At 41.9% G+C, this 17,966-nt stretch overlaps 2 pseudogenes across 2 annotated transcripts; one reads left to right on the plus strand and one right to left on the minus strand.

The window, feature by feature from the left end:
• Positions 1-8,633: 8,633 nt before the first annotated feature.
• Positions 8,634-9,299, minus strand: LOC308420055 (guanylate kinase-like; annotated as a pseudogene). Its single transcript has one exon. The product of its transcript is annotated as a guanylate kinase-like (transcript).
• A 73-nt stretch (positions 9,300-9,372) lies between these two features.
• Positions 9,373-9,957, plus strand: LOC308425518 (high mobility group protein B3-like; annotated as a pseudogene). Its single transcript has one exon. The product of its transcript is annotated as a high mobility group protein B3-like (transcript).
• The last annotated feature ends 8,009 nt before the right edge of the window (positions 9,958-17,966 follow it).

The raw sequence follows: 17,966 nt of genomic DNA on the forward strand, positions 1-17,966 counted from the left end.
TTCTCCCCAGGTACACCCTTTACACTTGCACCAGCCACCCCAAAATAAAAGTACACCAAGTTCAGTTTGTGTTGCCAACTAGTCACTGGAGTCTAACTCCTACTGGCCAGCCTGTTGAAGAAAACGGAGTCCGTCCCTACCTGCACCAGAAGCCATCAATCTGAGAGCTTCACACCAGCATCTTTTTCACGATCTTTAAGGACTCTCTTCGGTGGCTTCTGGGGGATCCAGGAAGGGGGTTGGGGGAAGGGGAGGGGGAAGAGGCTATCCCAGAAGCCCTCATTCTCAGTTATGAGTCTGTAATCATCGATGCCAAGGCAGCAGAAACTTCCTTATCCAAAGCAGCCAGGGCAGCACAGTTCTGTAAACACAGGTTTTTCTAATCCTGCCCCGTTCCCGAAAAAAGACGCAGAGGCTTGTGTGTATTAATAAACGTCTAGCCCTTATGCTAGGCTTGCTCCCACTAGCTCATAACTCAATTATCCTGTTAATAATCTAAATTCTTCCACGTGGCTGGTTACCTCTCCTTAGTTTCATACGGCTGACTTCCTCCGAGTCTGGGTGGTGACTCTCCCTCATCTGACTCGCTCCCAGAGTTTCTCTCTCTGCCGGATGTCCCACCTTACTATCCTGCATTTTGCTATAGGCCATAGGATTTTTATTTTAACCAATCAGAAGGTGCCTTAGGGAAGCAAGGAAGTACAGAAACACATCCACACACTGTACAAAAACAACACTCCAACACAGACCACAGATACCAACATGGCTGCCTGTGGCAGTACGGATCATGGGCACCAATATAGACATCTTTTGAAGCATGGTCCATGAAGGTGTTTAGAGGAGACTCAGTCCAGACAACTACTGTTCCTCATCTTGGATATCCTGCTGTTAGTCAGAGTCAGGATGACTGGGAGGTTGGGCAGTGCATTTCGGTACTTGCACAAGCTCCAGGCTTCGTCAAGCCAACCTATCTCCCCCCCTCCCAAGTCCATGAAACTATTTTTAAAAAGCATCTTCCCATAAAACTTGCCCCACCCCCCCTTTCAGTTGTTCCAGCCACCACATCACCCCTCAAAGCCTCTATTCCCTAATCCCAGTGAGCACTGGTGGATACTGACTTCTTGAACCTCTGATTATTTAACATTTTAAGCAAATTAGCTGGAAAAGAAGATGAACTGACCTGCAGCTACTATATCCTTCCACATTTTTATATTTTCTGCCAACCAATTTCTTTACTAGTTGAACAATTTGAAAGCCTTAAACTTGCTTTGTTTCTGTGCTGGAGATAGAAATTAAGTGCCTCTCTCTTGTTAAAACTAATTTTGTATGTAAAATTGGTGTCTTTATAGACACCACTGGTTAGTATAACATTTTAATAACTTAAGTAATAAATATACAGTTGTATTTCATCCAACAGGTAAAACTTCCAATTAGAAAGTACATGAAGAAATTTTTTTTCTCCAAATTATATGTAAAACACTTTCATTTTGAAAACAAATATTCCAACATAAATAGTGAAACCAAATCATATGCCTTCCACATGGATTTTGCAGTCACATTGATAAAGTAACACCCTATACTTGCATAGCGTGATTAATCATGTAGAAGTTTAAGAAAATCAGAAATATGGTTAAAGTAGAAACTTGGTCAAAGGCAGAATCAACTGATAAATTCTGAGTCGTGTGTGTATGTATGTGTGTGTGTGTGCGCGTGTGTGTGTGTGTGTGAGAGAGAGAGAGAGAGAGAGAGAGATGTGTGTGTGTGTCAGAGGATATATGTGAGTGTCTATGTGAGAGAGGTATGTGTGAGTGTGTATGTATGAGAGAGATGTGTATGTATGAGAGTGTGTGTGTCAGTGAGAGTTAAGAGAGGTGTGTGTGAGAGTGTGAGAGAGTATGTGAGAGGAGTATGTTTATGTAAAGATAGAAATGGAGATAGATGCATAGTGTGGTGGTTTGTATATGCTTGGACCAGGGAGTGGCACTATTTGGAGGTGTGATGCCATTGGAGAAAGTGTGTCATTGTGGTCATGGGATTTAAGACCCTCCTCATAACCACATAGGAGCCAATCTTCTAGCTGCCTTTGGAAGGGGTGGAACTCTCAGCTTCTCCTCCACCATGCCTGCATGAACACTGCCATGTTCCTGCCTTGATGATAATGGACTGAACCTCTGAACCTGTCAGCCAGCCCCAATTAAATGTTGTCCTTATAAGAGTTGTCTTGGTCATGGTGTTTGTTCACAGCAGCAAAACCCTAACTAAGTCAGATAGATAGAGTAGAAGCTAGGTGAAATTTATTACAGAGGTGAAACACTCTCAGGGAGCTAAGACTGGATAGAGACTATAACAGGGAAGACCTTAGCACAACCGACTTCATGTTGGAAGTGCCATCCACACTGTGACACTCAGCACATGGATAACACCACCTGACAAAACTAAAACAAAGGCCTGATCCGTCAAACACCAAAAACTATGCTAACCTTGCTTCTGGCTAGTTCTGCTTGTGGCTAACTGTTCTTGTTAACAGATGTATGTCAACTCAGAACATGATAAAGACAAAATGGACAGCTCAAACCCACCAGTTGGTAGAGGACACCAAAGAGAATGACCATTCTTCCAGAAACTGGCAGGACTCTGGTAACTAATCTTCACCAGGCAACTCATCCACAAAGCTTTCTGAGTTGCTCAGACCAAGGAATGCCATACCTAGACTGGATAGCCTAATGAAGGATTTCTCAGCCAGATGCCAGGCTTCTGACAAAGTGAATCCAAAAAGAGAGCCCTTACCCAGGAAGGAATCCAAATGGAGACCAAAGTCTACAAAGTAGAAAAATTGACTTCACCAAGATTCATCCTACTAGGAGAGGATAAACGTACCTGCTTATTTTTAAAGGTATCCTCTATAGGTGAGTTGTAGTAACAATTTTGGTATTTGGTTTCTTTTAAAAACACAGAAACATTATAAGATTATGTTTTAATTTTAATTTGAGTTGTGGGATATGGGGCTGCTTCAGATCGTCCACAGCAGCTGACTATGGTTTGCCTCATGCTCTAGCAGGGACATAATTTTGTTAGTGCCAGACAGTGGCTGTGATTATGTGATGTTTGAAATTCTGGTGACTTTTCAGAGGATATATAAGTGCCAGGGTCCCAAGAGGCCAGGTGGGTTGTTGGTGGACTGCTGTTGGTTACAACTTGTTAAGTAGTTGAATGCAAAGAAACAACAAGAAATTAGATATCCTGATGGCAAAGATTAAACTTGCCCCAAGGAACTCAATGCCCCAATCAGCAGAAAGTAATCTAATGATAATGTTCCCTTTTCCACTGGGGGAAAGGAGTTTTCAGACTGTGGTTTGAACCTATCACTGTTGTCCACTTTGCCCCAAATGAAGAACACACACACACACACACACACACACACACACACACACACACACACACACAAGAGAGAGAGAGAGACAGAGACAGAGACAGAGACAGAGACAGACACACACACACACACACACACACAGAGAGAGAGAGAGAGAGAGAGAGAGAGAGAGAGAGAGAGAGAGAGAGAGAGAGATGTTGCTAGAAAATATACAGCTCTGTCATATAAAGACCATTGAGGCTCCTTTTGAAAGATGCCACCTGTGTGGATAGGGATCTGCTCCTATCCCTGGGCCATCAGGAAATACTGCTCTGGTGCCATGAGGACAACATAATTGGTGCTGGCTGACAGGTTCAGAGGTTCAGCCCATTGTCATCAAGGCATGAACATGGCCACATCCAGGCAGGAATGGTGCAGGAAGAGCTGAGAGTTCTACATCTTCATCTGAAGGCTACTAGTGGAAGACAAGGCCACACCTACTCCAACAGGGCCACACTTTCTAATAGTGCCACTCTGGGCAGAGCATATGCAAACCATCACAGTGTTTATCTCAGCAACAAAAAGCAAAGTAATTCAATGACATCATTCAAGGTTCCTACAATTGTCAAATTCAAAGAACCAAAGACTAGAGGAAGGTTGCCAAAGACAGAGGGAAGGGGCATATGGGGGATTACCACAAGTGGGGTGCACACATTCTAGAGGTCTGTGGTATTGTACTGTATTTGCAGACATGAGGGTCACGCAACTGACCTTTTCCTTTGTATTCATTCTTCTTTGATGTATTACATCTTGACTGTCTTGACTGAAGTTTCCTCTCAGAGTCCTCCCTCAAGCCTCTCCCACACCTTCTTCACCTCCCCTCAGAAAAGAGTAAGCCTTCCAGGGATATCAACCAAATATGTATAACAAGCTACAATAAAACCAGGCACATATTACTACATCAAGGCTGGATGAGGCTACCCAGTAATAGGAAAGGGGTCTCAGAGAGCCAGAGACAGCCCTGTTTCCACTGTTAGGAGTCTCACAAGAAGACCAAGCTACACAATCATAGCATACATGCCAAGGACCTAGGTTAGGCCCATAGAGGCTCCCAGATCTCTTTGAGCCCCATGAGTCACTATAGTGAGTTGGTCTAATGTTGTTTGTATCTTAATGTTAATTTGGGGCCCCTGAGACTGGTTGTCCTAACAATAAGAGTCTGCACATAAAACACTAAATGACCCTGACCCCAAGTTATTTCTAATTGGTAAATAAACATTCCAACAGCCAATCAATGGCTTAGGGCTGGAGGAGGGCTATGGAGAAGAATGAACAGGAAGGAGATGGAGAAGCTGCCATGGGTTAGCTGAGTCATAAAATTTGACCCTGAGGCCTGGTCGATTAAGTGTTAAGAACAGCCCAAATACAACATAGTAAATAATGAGTGATCATTTGGGGTTATCAGTAGGAAAACAGATTCTAATAACATGGAGTCTAGAGATCTGCTCAGCTCTTGTGCTGCTTAAGGCTTATTAAAATATAAAGGCTATATGTGTGTGATTTTTTTAAATCCTGGAACTCAATAACCAAAGGCAGGATAGAAACCCCTGAGATTAAAATATAAGTCCCAGTCAGTTGATTCTGTGGGTCCTCTTGTTCCTCTGATCTGTTTTCCCCTTCTTCTGTGGGACTCCCCAAGCTCCACCTAGTGTTTGGCTGTGGGTCTCTGCATCTGCTCGAACCAGTCTCTCAGATGACATGCTAGACTCTGGTGAAAGCCTGTAATGCTGGCATGACAAACTGTAGGTGGGACATTCTATGTCAGAGTTGCTGTCCGAATCCCTCCACTTGAGGCCTTGCCTGGTCACAGAGGACGGCCAGTTCAGGTTCCGTGTCCTCCATTACTTTGCTAGTGTCACCCTGGTAGATTCCATAGAGTTTCCATTGCAGTGGGTTTCTACCTCACTCCCAAAATGCCCCCCTCCCATTCCAATCATCTTTCTTAGTACTCTCTCCCTTCACTCTTCCCTAACAGATCCCTCCTGTTCCCATTCCCAGCTGCCCCAGTCCACCCAGAAACCTACTCTATTCCCTTCCCAGGAAGATCCCGTGTCCTCCCTTAAGCCCTTCTTGTTGCTTAGCTTCTCTGGGTTTGTGATTGAAGAATGATTATCCTTTACTTCACAGTTAATATTCACTTATAACTGAATGCATTACATCGTCGTCTTTCTGGGTCTGGGTCACCTGACTCGGGATGATTTTTTTTTTTTTTTTTTTTTTTTTTTTTTTTTTTTTTTTTTTTTTTTAGTTCTGTCTGTTTGCCAGCAAATCTCATGTTTTTTTAAAACACAAATTAATACTCCATTGGGTAAATATATCACATTTTTAAAATACACTTTTCTGTTGAGGGACATCTAGGTTGTCTCCAGTTTCTGGCTAATAAATATAAAGCTGCTATGAACATAGTTAAGCAAGCGACCGTGTGGTAGGATGAGGTGCCCTGTGGGCTTATGCTTAGGAGTGGTATAGCTTGGTCTTAGTATTGATTTCCAGTTTTCTGAGAATCTGCCATATTGATTTCAAAAATGGCTATGCAAGTTTGCAATCTGTACTGGTTGGTTTTGTGTCAACTTGACACAGCTAGAGTTATCACGGAGAAAGGAGCCTCGGTTGAGGAAATGCCTTCATGAGATCCAGCTGTAAGGCATTTTCTCAACTAGTGATCAAAGGGGGAGGGCCCATCCCATTGTGGGTGGTGCCATCCCTGGGCTGGTGGTCCTGGTTTCTATAAGAAAGAAAGCTGAGCAAGCCAAGGGAAGCAAGCCAGTAAGCAACATCCCTCCATGGCCTCTGCATCAGTTCTTGCTTCCTGACGTGCTTGAGTTCCAGTCCTGACATCCTCTGGTGATGAACAGCGATATGGAAGTGTAAGCTGAATAAACCTCTTCCTCCCCAACTTGCTTCTTGGTCATGATGTTTGTGCAGGAATATAAACCCTGACTAAGACAAATTGGTACCAGCATAGTAAGGTATTCCTGTGACAACCTGACCATGTTTTGGGGAGGACTGTGGAAGGACATTGGAACTTTGAGCTGGAAGAGCCATTGGCATATTAAGAGCTCTGTAGAATGTTCAGTAGGAGCTTGGAAGATAATGTTAAGAACAGTGCAGAAGATGGAGGTTTGGCTTGTGAAATTTCAGAGGGAAGATTAAAGACTCTTTGATCAGAGCTATTGCTGTTTTGGTTGTGAAAATTCTGTGGTTTTGGTTAACTGGGGCTGAATAATCAGCTGTGATTAACAAGAAACCAGAACAACTAAAGCAAAACCTTTGCATTACTGGGACTGATGCTGGTCAGCTGGAGCTAAGAAATTAGTGGTGATTAAGAAGAGACAAGCATCATTGAGGTGAAATCTTCTGGGAACTGTTTTCTGAGAGCACAAAGAGGCTGTGTTCCAGAGATAGCCAAGGTTGTACCTCGTGCTGTGGCTGGACTTGGTAATGTGTAAGAGTCACCCATGTGGTACTGGTTTTGAAGGAATGAAGGGGTCATGGAGAGCAGCTGAGGCTCGGCACTGTGAGAGGCCATGGAAGGCCACTGGTGAAGGTGCATCCTCAGTGACAATTAGTGCCCCAGGACTGACAGTAGTGTTTTGGAGATGCCAGTACCATGAGATGACCACCAAGAACAGCAGCAGCAGTGGAGAACAGGCAGCTGGAGCCTAGAAGACAAGGTGTGTGCTACAAAGGGCAGAGCTGGAGAAGTGACTCAAGCCCTTGGAGGAGCCCAGAAGTTCGTAAGTGGATTCCCAGACACTAGATGATTAGAGATTGGTTTTGCTTTGACTGTGACTGTGCCCTGATATCTTTCCCTCTTGAAGGAAGAAGAGGAGCCCACAGTTTAGAGACTTCAAATTGTAAAAAGACTTTGATTTTTTTTTTAAGAGACTGAATATTTTAAAGGTATTGCAATTTTAAAATGTAAGAATTGGCAAAGACTGTGGGACTCTTAAGGTTATCTAGATCTTGGGATGAACAAGAAGGTAAGGGTTGAAGCTTAATATTGATTTGTTTGTGTGTCAAGTTGACAAGGGGTCAATTGTACTGGCTGGTTTTGTGTCAACTTGACACAAGCTGGAGTTATCATAGAGAAAGGAGCCTCAGTTGAAGAAATGCCTTCATGGGATCCAGCTGTAAGGCATTTTCTCAACTAGTAATCAAAGGGGGAGGGCCCAGCTCATTGCAGGTGGTGCCATCTCTAGGCTGGTAGACCTGGGTTCTATAAGAAAGCAGACTGAGCAAGCCATGGGAAGCAAGCCAGTAAGTGACATCCCTCCGTGGCCTCTGCATCAGTTCCTGCTTTCTGATCTGCTTGAGTTCCAGTCCTGACTTCCTCTGGTGATGAACAGCAATATGGAAGTGTAAGCTTAATAAACCTTTTCTTCCCCAACTTGCTACTTGGTCATGTTTGTGCAGGAGTAGAAACCCTGACTAAGACACACTCCCACCAGCAATGGAGGAGTGGTCCCCTGTTCCACATTCTGGTCATCATGAGCTATTCCCTGTGTTTTTTACTTTAGCCATTCTGACAGGTGTAACATGGAATCTCAAAGCTGTGATTTGCATTACTCTGATGGCTAAGGATGTTGAACATTTCTTTAAATGTTTCTTAGCCATTTGAGATTTCTCTCTTGAGAAGTTTTTGTTTATATTTTTACCCCATTTTTAAACTGGATCACTTAGGTTATTGATGTCTAGTTTCTTGAGTTCTTTATATATTTTGGATATGGATGTCAGATGTGGAATTGAGAAAAATCTTCTGCCATTCTCTAGGCCTTTGGCCGTGCAGAAGCTTTTCAATTTCATAACACCCCATTTATTAATTTTTGATTTTAATGCCTGCACTATTGGTGTTCTGCTCACTCAGAAAGTTGTCCCCTTTGCCAATGTGTTCAAAGCTTTTCCTCACTTTCTTTTCTTTTTTTTATAACTCAATAATTAGTTTATTAGGATGTCAGTCCTGCTCCAGCAGGAGGGACAGGGAGAGGAACACAAATAGCCCAGGAAGAATAGATATGGGTACTCTTCAAAGTCATTCGGCCTCAGCAAACCAGCCCAGGGTGCAGAGCCACCACGTGGCCACCAAGTGGCCAGAAGGTAGATCCTTCTACTCCACAGTGAAAGCCTACTACATGTCCTTGGTGCCTTGGCAAAGCCCCCCACCCCCACCCATAATCCAGGCAGATTTAGACCACAGGCATCACTCTGTGGAATGAACAGGCCCTCAGGCATGGCCAGTTCCCTGCGCTTTCTTGATTTCCTCAGGGTGCCTGCTTCAGTGTTGCATAGGCTTTATCCAGGGTGCCACTGATGATCACCAGGTCAAACAAGCCAGGCTCCTTGCTGCTCTCCACGTCTGCCCATGGAGCTGCCTGCCGCTTTGCCAGACTCGCCTGTCTCAGTGATGCGCAGTCCCAGTCGTTGCTCCAGCACGTCCAGCGAGGAAGGCTGCACAAAGATGTAGATGGGACACAGGTCAGTCCCCATGATGCTGCGCACACCTGGTAGGCCGACAACTAGCACGCGGATGCGGTTCACGGCCTGCACAGGCTGAACGGCTTCCGTGCTTGTCCCGTACAGGTTCCCCGAGAACTCGGGATGCTCAGGGAAGTACCCTGTTGCAATATCACGCTGCATCATCTCCATGCTCACAAAGTAGTAATCTGTGCCATCTTCAACGGGGTCGTGGGTTCCTTGTGGTGTGGGACACACTGAAGCCAAAGATGCTGCCATGTTTCTGGAACAACTTTTTGAGCAGAGTGCTCTTCCCTGTTCCTAATGGCCTGCTTAGCACTACTGGCTTAGGTCCTGCCATGCCGTCTGTCCGTCTGTCCGCAGGGACATGACCCAGGGTGGCCACCGCCAGCCTGACCAGCGGGTGCCGCAGCATCCTCAGTGTTATCTGTTTTTTTGTTGTGGTCTTTGCTTCCCTTGGATTTGAGTTTTGTGCAGGGTGATAAGATATGGATCGAGTCAGGACGGATGAAGGTGATCTCAAGAAACCAAAGGGCAAGATGTCTGCTTACGCCTTCTTTGTGCAAACATGCAGGGAAGAACATAAGAAAACCCCAGAGGTTCCAGTTAATGTTTCGGAGTTTTCCAAGGAGTGCTCGGAGATGTGGAAGACAGTGTCTAGCGAAGAGAAATCAAAGTCTGATGAAATAGCCAAGGCAGATAAAGTACGCTATGAAGGGGAGATGAAAGATTATGAACCCAGCTAACGGAGACAAGAAGAAGAAGGACTCTAATGCCCCCAAAAGACCTCCGTCAGGATTTTTCTTATTCTGTTCCGAATTCCGACCCAAGATCAAATCCACAAACCCTGGCATCTCCTTTGGAGATGTGTCAAAAAAGCTGAGTGAGATGTGGAGTAACTTAAGTGACAGTGAAAAGCAGCCCTACGTTACCAAGGCAGCAGAGCTGATGGAGAAGTATGAGAAAGATGTTGCTGACTAAAGTCCAAAGGGAAGTTTGATGGTGCCAAAGGTCTTGCTAAAGTTGCCTGGGAAAAGGTGGAAGAAGAGGAGGAGGAAGAGGAAGATGAATAAAAACTGTCTCCTTGTGAACACCTTGGAGTAGGAGAGTGTTGTGATTGACACATCTCTTATTTGAGTGGTGTCTATTGCCCCTGTTAGGTTTAATTACAAAATTTGATTATGATCATGATGTAGTTTCTCAGTGTCAGTGGTTTACATGAAGTGGCCGTGTGTCGGGAGCGCCCTGAAACTAAGTTGTACATGGCTCCAAACATTTTTAAAATGAAAGGCACTCTTGGGTCCTCCTCACTCAGTGCACTTTGCTATTGGTGTGACAGGGCATTAGGAGATGTTTCTGGCATCTTGTTCTCAACTTGTAAGGTGGTGTTAACTATATGGTTATTGGCTAGAAGTCCTGAGTTGTCAACTGTACATACCTATAGTTTGTAAAGAGAACAAAATAACCCAAACAGGTTCTCGATGCTTCTTGTTTGGTGTGGAGGCTGTGAGGGGAAGATGCCTTTTGGAGGGGCCATAGCTCAGGGCGTGCACGGAGGCTGGACCTGTTGGTACTGCAGTGGGCATCCATTTACCTTCAGGTTGTCTTGGTTCTATATATAGTGGCATAGCATCCTGCTGACATTCTGAGTGTAGAGGAGGAGGGGTCATCTGGCATGAGAAGTGTTTGGAGATTTTTCTTTAGTTAAGTGCAGTAGATCTTAAACTTCTTAAAGAAACTGTAGAACTCATCATTGTCAGCAAAGGGAGGACCTACTGCATCAATGGACGTTCAAGAGCCCTCTGCATCTAAAAGCAATCTGCAACATTCTGTTAATTTTGTGTGTTTAGAATGCTGAAATGTTTTTGAAGTTAAATTAACAGTATTACATTTAACAAAATAGATATGGATCTACTTGCATTCTTTTACACGCAGTCAGTTTGACAGAACCATTTGTTGAAAATGCTCTTTTTTCCCTTATTGTATATGCCTGGCTTCTGTATCAAAAAAAAAAGATGTTCATAGGTGTGTGAATTTACTTCTGGGTCTTTAATTTGATCCCATTGATCAATGTGTCATGTCTGCTTTTATGCCAGTACCAAGCAGAGTTGTTTTTACACCACTGCTCTGTAATACAGCTTGAAATCAGGAGTGGTGATACCTCCAAGAAGTTATATTATTGTACAAGATTGCTTTTTTAGCTATCCTGGGCTTATTTTTTTTTCCCATATGAAGTTGAGTACTCCTCTTTCAAAGTCTGTAAAGTATTGGGTTGGAATTTTGATAGGGATTGTGTTGAATCTGTAGGTTGCTTCTGATAAGATGGCTATTTTTATTATATTGATTCCACTGATCCTTGAGCATGGAAGATTTTCCCATCTTCTGATATCTTCTCCAATTTCCTTCTTTAAACACTTGAAAATTTTGTCATACAGGTCTTTGACTTGCTTGGTTAGAGTTATCCCAATATCTTATATTGGTTGTGGAAGTTGTGAAGGGTGTTGTTTCCCTGCTTTCTTTCTCAGCCCTTTGTCATTTGCATGTAAGAGGGCTACTGATTTTTCTGCATTAATGTTGTATCCAGCCACTTTACTGAAGGTGTTTATCAGCGGCAGGAGTTCCCTGGCAGAATTTTTTGTGTTGCTTATATATACTATCATATCATCTGCTAATATTGATGCTTTGTCCTTTTTCTTTGCTCCAGATAGAACTTCAAGTATTGTATTGAATAGAGACTACACAGGCTTGTTGTTCCTGATTTTAGTGGAATTGCTTTGAGTTTTTCCTCAATTTAGTTTGATGTTGGCTATAGGCTTGCTATAAATTACTTTTATTATATTTATGGATTCCTCCTGTAGCCTTGATCTCTCCAAGTCTTTTATCATGAAAAGGTGTTAGATTTTGTCAAAAGATTTTTTTCAGCATCTAATGGGTTTTTTTCATTTCAATTTGTTTATATGTTAGATTACATTGATGGGTTTTTGTATATTGAACTATCTCTACCTCTCAGGGATGAAGCCTACTTGATAATGGTAGATGATCATTTTGATATGTTCTTAGATTTGGTTTGCAAGTGTTTTATTGAGTATTTTTGCATAAATATTATTTATGAGGGAAATTGGTCTGAAATTCTCTTCCTTTGTTGAATCTTTATGAGGCTTTGGCCTCATAAAATGAATTTGGCAATGTTTATTCTATTTCTATTTTGTGTAATAATTTGAGAAGTATTGCTGTTAACTTCTGTCTTAGTTAGGGTTTTATTGCTGTGAACAGACACTATGACCAAGGCAAGTCTTATAAGGACATTTAATTGGGGCTGGCTTTCAGTCTAGTGTCATCAAGGTGAGATGGCAGCATCCAGGCAGGCTTGGGTACAGGAGAAGCTGAGAGTTCTACATCTTCATCCAATGGAAACCAGGAACAGACTAAGCAACCTCGGGCAGCGAGGAGAGGTATCTTCAAGCCCACCCCCAGAATAACACTTTCTCCAACAAGGCCACACCTTCTAATATGTGGCCAAGCATATGCAAACCATCACAGCTCCTCTTTTGAAATTCTGGTAGAATTCTGCACTCAAACTGTCTGGCCCTGGGCTTTTTTTTTTTTTTTTTTTTTTTTTTGGGGGGGGTGTTAATGAATGCTTCTATTTTTTTAGAGTTTATAGGTTTATTTGAATTGTTTATCTGATCTTGATTTAACTTTGGTAAATATTGAGAAAATTATCTAAGTTTTTAGATTTTCCAATTTTGTGGATTTTAAAAGTATGTCCTAATAACTTTTTAGATTTCTTGTTGTCTGTTGTTAGGTCTCCATTTTTGTTTCTGATATTGTTAATTTGGATGTTCTCTCTGTGTGTCTTTTAGTTAGTTTAGATAAGGGTTTGTCTAGCTTACTGATTTTTCTCAAAGAACTAACTCTTTTTTCTCATTTATTCTTTGTATTTTTCCCTTTGTTTCATTTTATTGTTTATTTCTCATTATGTACTCCTCTTGGAAGAGTTTGCTTCTTTTTGTTTTAGAGCTTTCCTATGTGCTGTTAAGTTGCATGTGTGAGATCTATTCAGTTTCTTTATGAAAGCACTCAGTGCTATGAACTTTACTCTTAGTACTGCTTTCATTATGTCCCATAACTTTTCATATGTTCTGCATTCACTTTCATTAAATTCTAGGAAGTTTTAAATTTCTTTCTACTCAGTAATCATTCAGCAAAGAGTTGTTTGGTGTGGTTGTTTAAATAGGTTTGGCCCCATAGACTGTGTTTGAATGCTTGGCCCATAGAGAGTGACACTTTTAGGAGGTATGGCCTTGTTGGAAGAAGTGTGCCATTGTGGGTGTGGTCTTTGAGGTCTCCCATGCTCAAGCTATACCCAGTGTGGCATAGTCTCCTGATACCTGTGGATCAAGACAAAGAATTCTTGGCTTCTCCAGCACTTTGCCTACTAGCATACTGCCATGATGATAATGGACTAAACTTCTGAAACTGTAAGCCAGCCCCAGTCAAATGTTTTTCTTTATAAAGGTTGCTGTGGTCATGGTGTCTCTTCATAGCAATAGAAGCCCAAACTAAAACAGAAGTTGGTACCATGTGTTGGAGATTACTGTGATAGACATGCCCATGCTTTTCTTTGGAGAAATGTGGATTTTGGAACTTTGGGTTAGGAAAGCAGTGGAATGCTTTAAGTGATATTTAATGGGCCATAGTAGTAGAAACATGAAAGACAGTGGTGCAGATGGTGATTTCAACTTTGGGGGCCTGGCTCAAGAGGTTTCAGAGAAGAAGAGTTTTAGTATGTTTCCTAGAGATCATTCTTGTGATGTCTTGGTGAAGAATGTGGCTGCTTTTTGCCCTTGTCTGAAAAGTCTGCCTGAGGCTAAAGTGACGATATTTAGATTTATTGCATTAGCAAAGAAAATCTCAAAACAGTCTAGGACACACTATTGTGTGGTTTTTAGAGTTCATGCTTATGGAGAGCATTTTGATAAAAAGGGGTAAGCTGAGCAAGGAAAAATACAAAATGTATTTTATTTTGTTCAAGTATAAAGAGGATACCAGAAAGTGAAATGGAACTAAATCTGTGTTCAAAGAGATTTAATATTAAAGACATTAAATGAAACAGAGGGATTAGTGACCTCAGGGCAAATCCCACACAGCTAAACTTTCATTTTATGAAAAGGAATTAAAGAACAGTTTAGGCCCAGGCTTGGTGGTACATGCCTTTAATCCCACACTCACAAGACAGGAGCATGCAAATCTCTAAATTCAAAGTCAGCCACGTCTACAGATCAAATTTCAGGTCAGCCAAGCTTAGACAGTGAGGAAAACCATGGGAAGCAGAAAGCTGGTGAAGATGTAATTGAATGAGGAGGCCATGTTCCAGCCCCAGCAAGCAGCAGAACTTGGCAGCTTCAGCCACATAGTTCTGGCTTTAGAATCAAGGACAGAATGGAATTTCCCTCTACAACTAAGATAGTGGCTGAGGCCAGGAATGTGCCAGGAGTGTTCCTGCATGTAGGCCCAGAGAGGCCATTGTATAAAGGTGTGAATGTGAAGCCTGGATTGTCTTAAAGACCCCAAGATGTTGGAGATGCCAGAGCTCTGGGATACCTGCCAAGGAAAGCTGCTAACAGGGAGTGGAACCAGGCCAAGAAGAAGTGTGTTGGAGTCGACAAGCTGAAAGGAGTTGGAGATCGAAGAGCATTTTGATATCAAACATGGATGCAGAGTTTCAAATTTGCCTAGCTGGTTTTCAGGCTTGCTTTGGTTCAATATTTCCTCATAATGTTCCATTCTCTACATTTTGGAACAGTAATGTATATCCTGTGCCATTATATGCTGGGAGTATGTGATCTGCTTTTTGGGTTTGATTTTACAGAGGATTACAGTTAAGAGATTATATGAATCTCAGAATAGACTTTGCACTTTGGACTTTTAAGCAAGTTTGAGACTTTTATAGACTATATGGACTTTTGGGATTGAATTGAATGTAATTCTACATTATGGGTACAAACTTATGGGGAATGGAATGTGGTTGTTTGAATAGGAATGGGCCCCATAGACTCATGTGTTTGAATGCTTGGTCCATAAGGAATGAATCTATTAGGAGGTATGGAATTCCTTGTTGGGTGTGGTCTTGTTGGAGAAAGTGTATCACTTGGAGCTGTCTCTGAGGTCTTTTATGTTCAAGCTATGCCCAGTGTGGCAAACAATCTCCTGCTGCCTGTGAACCAAGATGTGAAACTCTTAGGAACTCCAACATCATCTCTGCCTGCACAGTGCCATACTTCCCACCATGACAATAATGTACTGAAGCTTTGAAACTGTAAGCCAGCCCCAATTAAACATTTTTCTTTCTAGAGTTGCTATAGTTATGGTGTCTCCTCACAGCAATAAAATCCCAAACTAAAACATTCAGTTTCCATGAGTTTTTAGGTTTTCTGTTATTTCTGTCATTGTTGAAATCCAGCATTAATCTGTGTTTTTTCTGATAAGATGCAGGGGGTTGTTTCAATGTTCTTATTCTGTAGGTACTTGCTTTGTGACTGAGTATGTGGTCAATTTTGGAAAATATTTTATGAGGTACTGAGAAAAAAGTGTATTCCTTTGTGTTTGAGTGAAATATTCTGTAGATAGGTTAGGTCTATTTGGCTCATAACCTCTGTTAGTTTCATTATTTATTTAATTTTGTTTAGTTTAGTTTTAGATGACCTGTCCATTGGTGAGAGTGGGGTATTGAATTTTCCTAATATCAATATATTAGGGTTGATATATGATTTAAGCTTTAGTAATGCTTTTTATAAACCCTTGCATTTGGGTTATAGATACTGAGAATTAAAATGTCATCTTGGTGAATTTTTCTTTCCATGGGTATGAGGTGTCCTTCCATATCTCTTGATTAATCTTGGTTTGAAGTTTATTCATCAAATATTGGAATGCCTACTCCAGCTTGCTTCTTTGGTCTGTTTGCCTGGAAAACTGTTTTCCAGCCCTTTACTCTGAGGTAATATCTATTTTTGATATTAAGGTGCTTTTCTAGTATGCATCATAAGCATGGGTCCTTTTGTGCATCCATTCTGTTAGCCTGCATCTTTTTATGGGAGAATCGAGTCTATTAATATTGAAGGATATCAATGACCAATGATTAATTCCTGTTATTTTACTATTGTTGTTATTGGTTGTAGTGAGTGTGTGTGTGTATGTTTGTGTGTGTGTATGTTTGTGTGTATGTGTGTGTGTGTGTGTGTGTGTGTGTGTGTGTGTGTGTATGCGTGTTCCTTCTTTAGGTTTTGCTGGTGTGAGATTATTTTATTTATTGCCCGTGTTTTTATGGGTGTAACCTTTTTGGGTTGGAGTTTTCCTTCTAGTACTTTTTTAGAACTGGATTTATGGATAGATATTGTTTAAATTAGATTTTGTTATGGAATATCTTGTTTTCTTCATCTATGAGAGTAATAACCTGGATTGGCATCTGTGGTCTCTTAGAGTATGTAACATCTGTTCAGGCCCTTCTGACTTTTAGAGTCTGTTGAGAAGTTGGGTGTAATTCTAATAGGTCTGTGTTATATGCCACTTAGCCCTTTTCTCTTGCAGCTTTTAATATTCTTTCATAGTTCTGTGTTTTGATTATTATTTGGCAAGGGGACTTTCTTTTCTGTAAGCTTGATATACCTTTATAGGCACCTTTATGTTAGAAATTTTTCTTCTATGGACTTGTTGAAAATATTTCCTGAGCCTTTGAGCTGAGATTCTTCCCTTTCTGTTTCTATTATTCTTAGGTTTGGCCTTTTCATAGTGTCCTAGATTTCCTGGATATTTTTCATCAGGCATTTTTTTTAGATTTAACATTTTCTTTGGCCTATAGGTCTATTTCTTCTGTAGTGTCTTCATACTTGTGATTCTCCCATTTCCTATATTCTGTTGGTGATGCTTGCATTTGTAGTTTGTTTGCTTACCTATATTTTCTATGTCCAGGTTTTCTCTGTTGGCCAAGTTTTATGTATTCAGAGGTTAAATATTTTCTTATGTTCCGTAGTGCAGAGAAGGCTCGCTCCTGGGATCTGATACAAATAAAAATGAGTACGCAGGAAGAGAGAAATAGTTTTGCTTGAGAGAAATAGTTTTTAATGCTATAATAAAGCATCCCCTGGACATATCAGACACATTAGCTGCCATGATGATTATCTGATACTTAGTTTGTTCTCTGTCTGGCACAACACTTATGCTTGGCATATAATAGAAGCATTATGTTTAAAGTTAAAATAATCAAGAACACAGAATAGCAGGTAAAGGAAGCGCGCATCTCGACCAACCCAAGCTTCCTTGTGTGTGCTGTCATACTCCTTAATGACTTCCTGTTTCCTCCATCTCCTCCCAGTCCTGCCCTTACAAATCCCTCCCACAATCACTCTCTCCCCTTCTTAGAGAATGGGAAGACTTCCTTAGGTACCACCCAACCCTGGCACACTTAGTCGCAGCAGGACTAAGCACATCCTTTCCCACTAAGGCCCAACCAGGCCATCCATGTAGGAGAAGGGGATCCAACAGCAGGCAACCAAATCAGAGACAAGCCCTGATACAATTGTTAAGGGACCCACAAGAAGACCAAGCCTCACATCTGCTACAAATATAGGAGTCTTAGGTCTACCCCTGTAAGTTCTTTGGTTGTTGGTTCAGTCTTTGTGAGGCCTCACGGACCCAGGTTCGTTGACTCTGTAGATCGTCCTGAGGTGTCCTTGCCCCTCAAAATTTCCCAGTTCTACTCCCCACTCTTCCACAAGACTCCCTGAGCTTTGTCTGATGTTTGGCTGTGGGTCTCTGCATCAGTTTCCTTCTATTGCTGGATGAAACCTCTCAGGAGACAGTTATGCTAGGTTCCTGTCTGCAGTCATTGCAGACTGTCATTAACAGTGTCGGGGGTTGTCTCTCTCCCATGGGATGGGTCTCAAATTGAGTCAGTCATTGGTTGTTCCCCCAGACTCTGCTCATCTGTACCCCTGCACATCTTATAGGCAGGACAGATTTTTGGGTTGAAGGTTTTGTAGGTAGGTTGATGTCTCCCTCCTACTACTGGGAGTCCTACTGGGCT

Source organism: Micromys minutus (genome assembly GCF_963924665.1).
Source record: "Micromys minutus genome assembly, chromosome: 1".
Taxonomy (NCBI): Eukaryota; Metazoa; Chordata; class Mammalia; order Rodentia; family Muridae; genus Micromys; species Micromys minutus.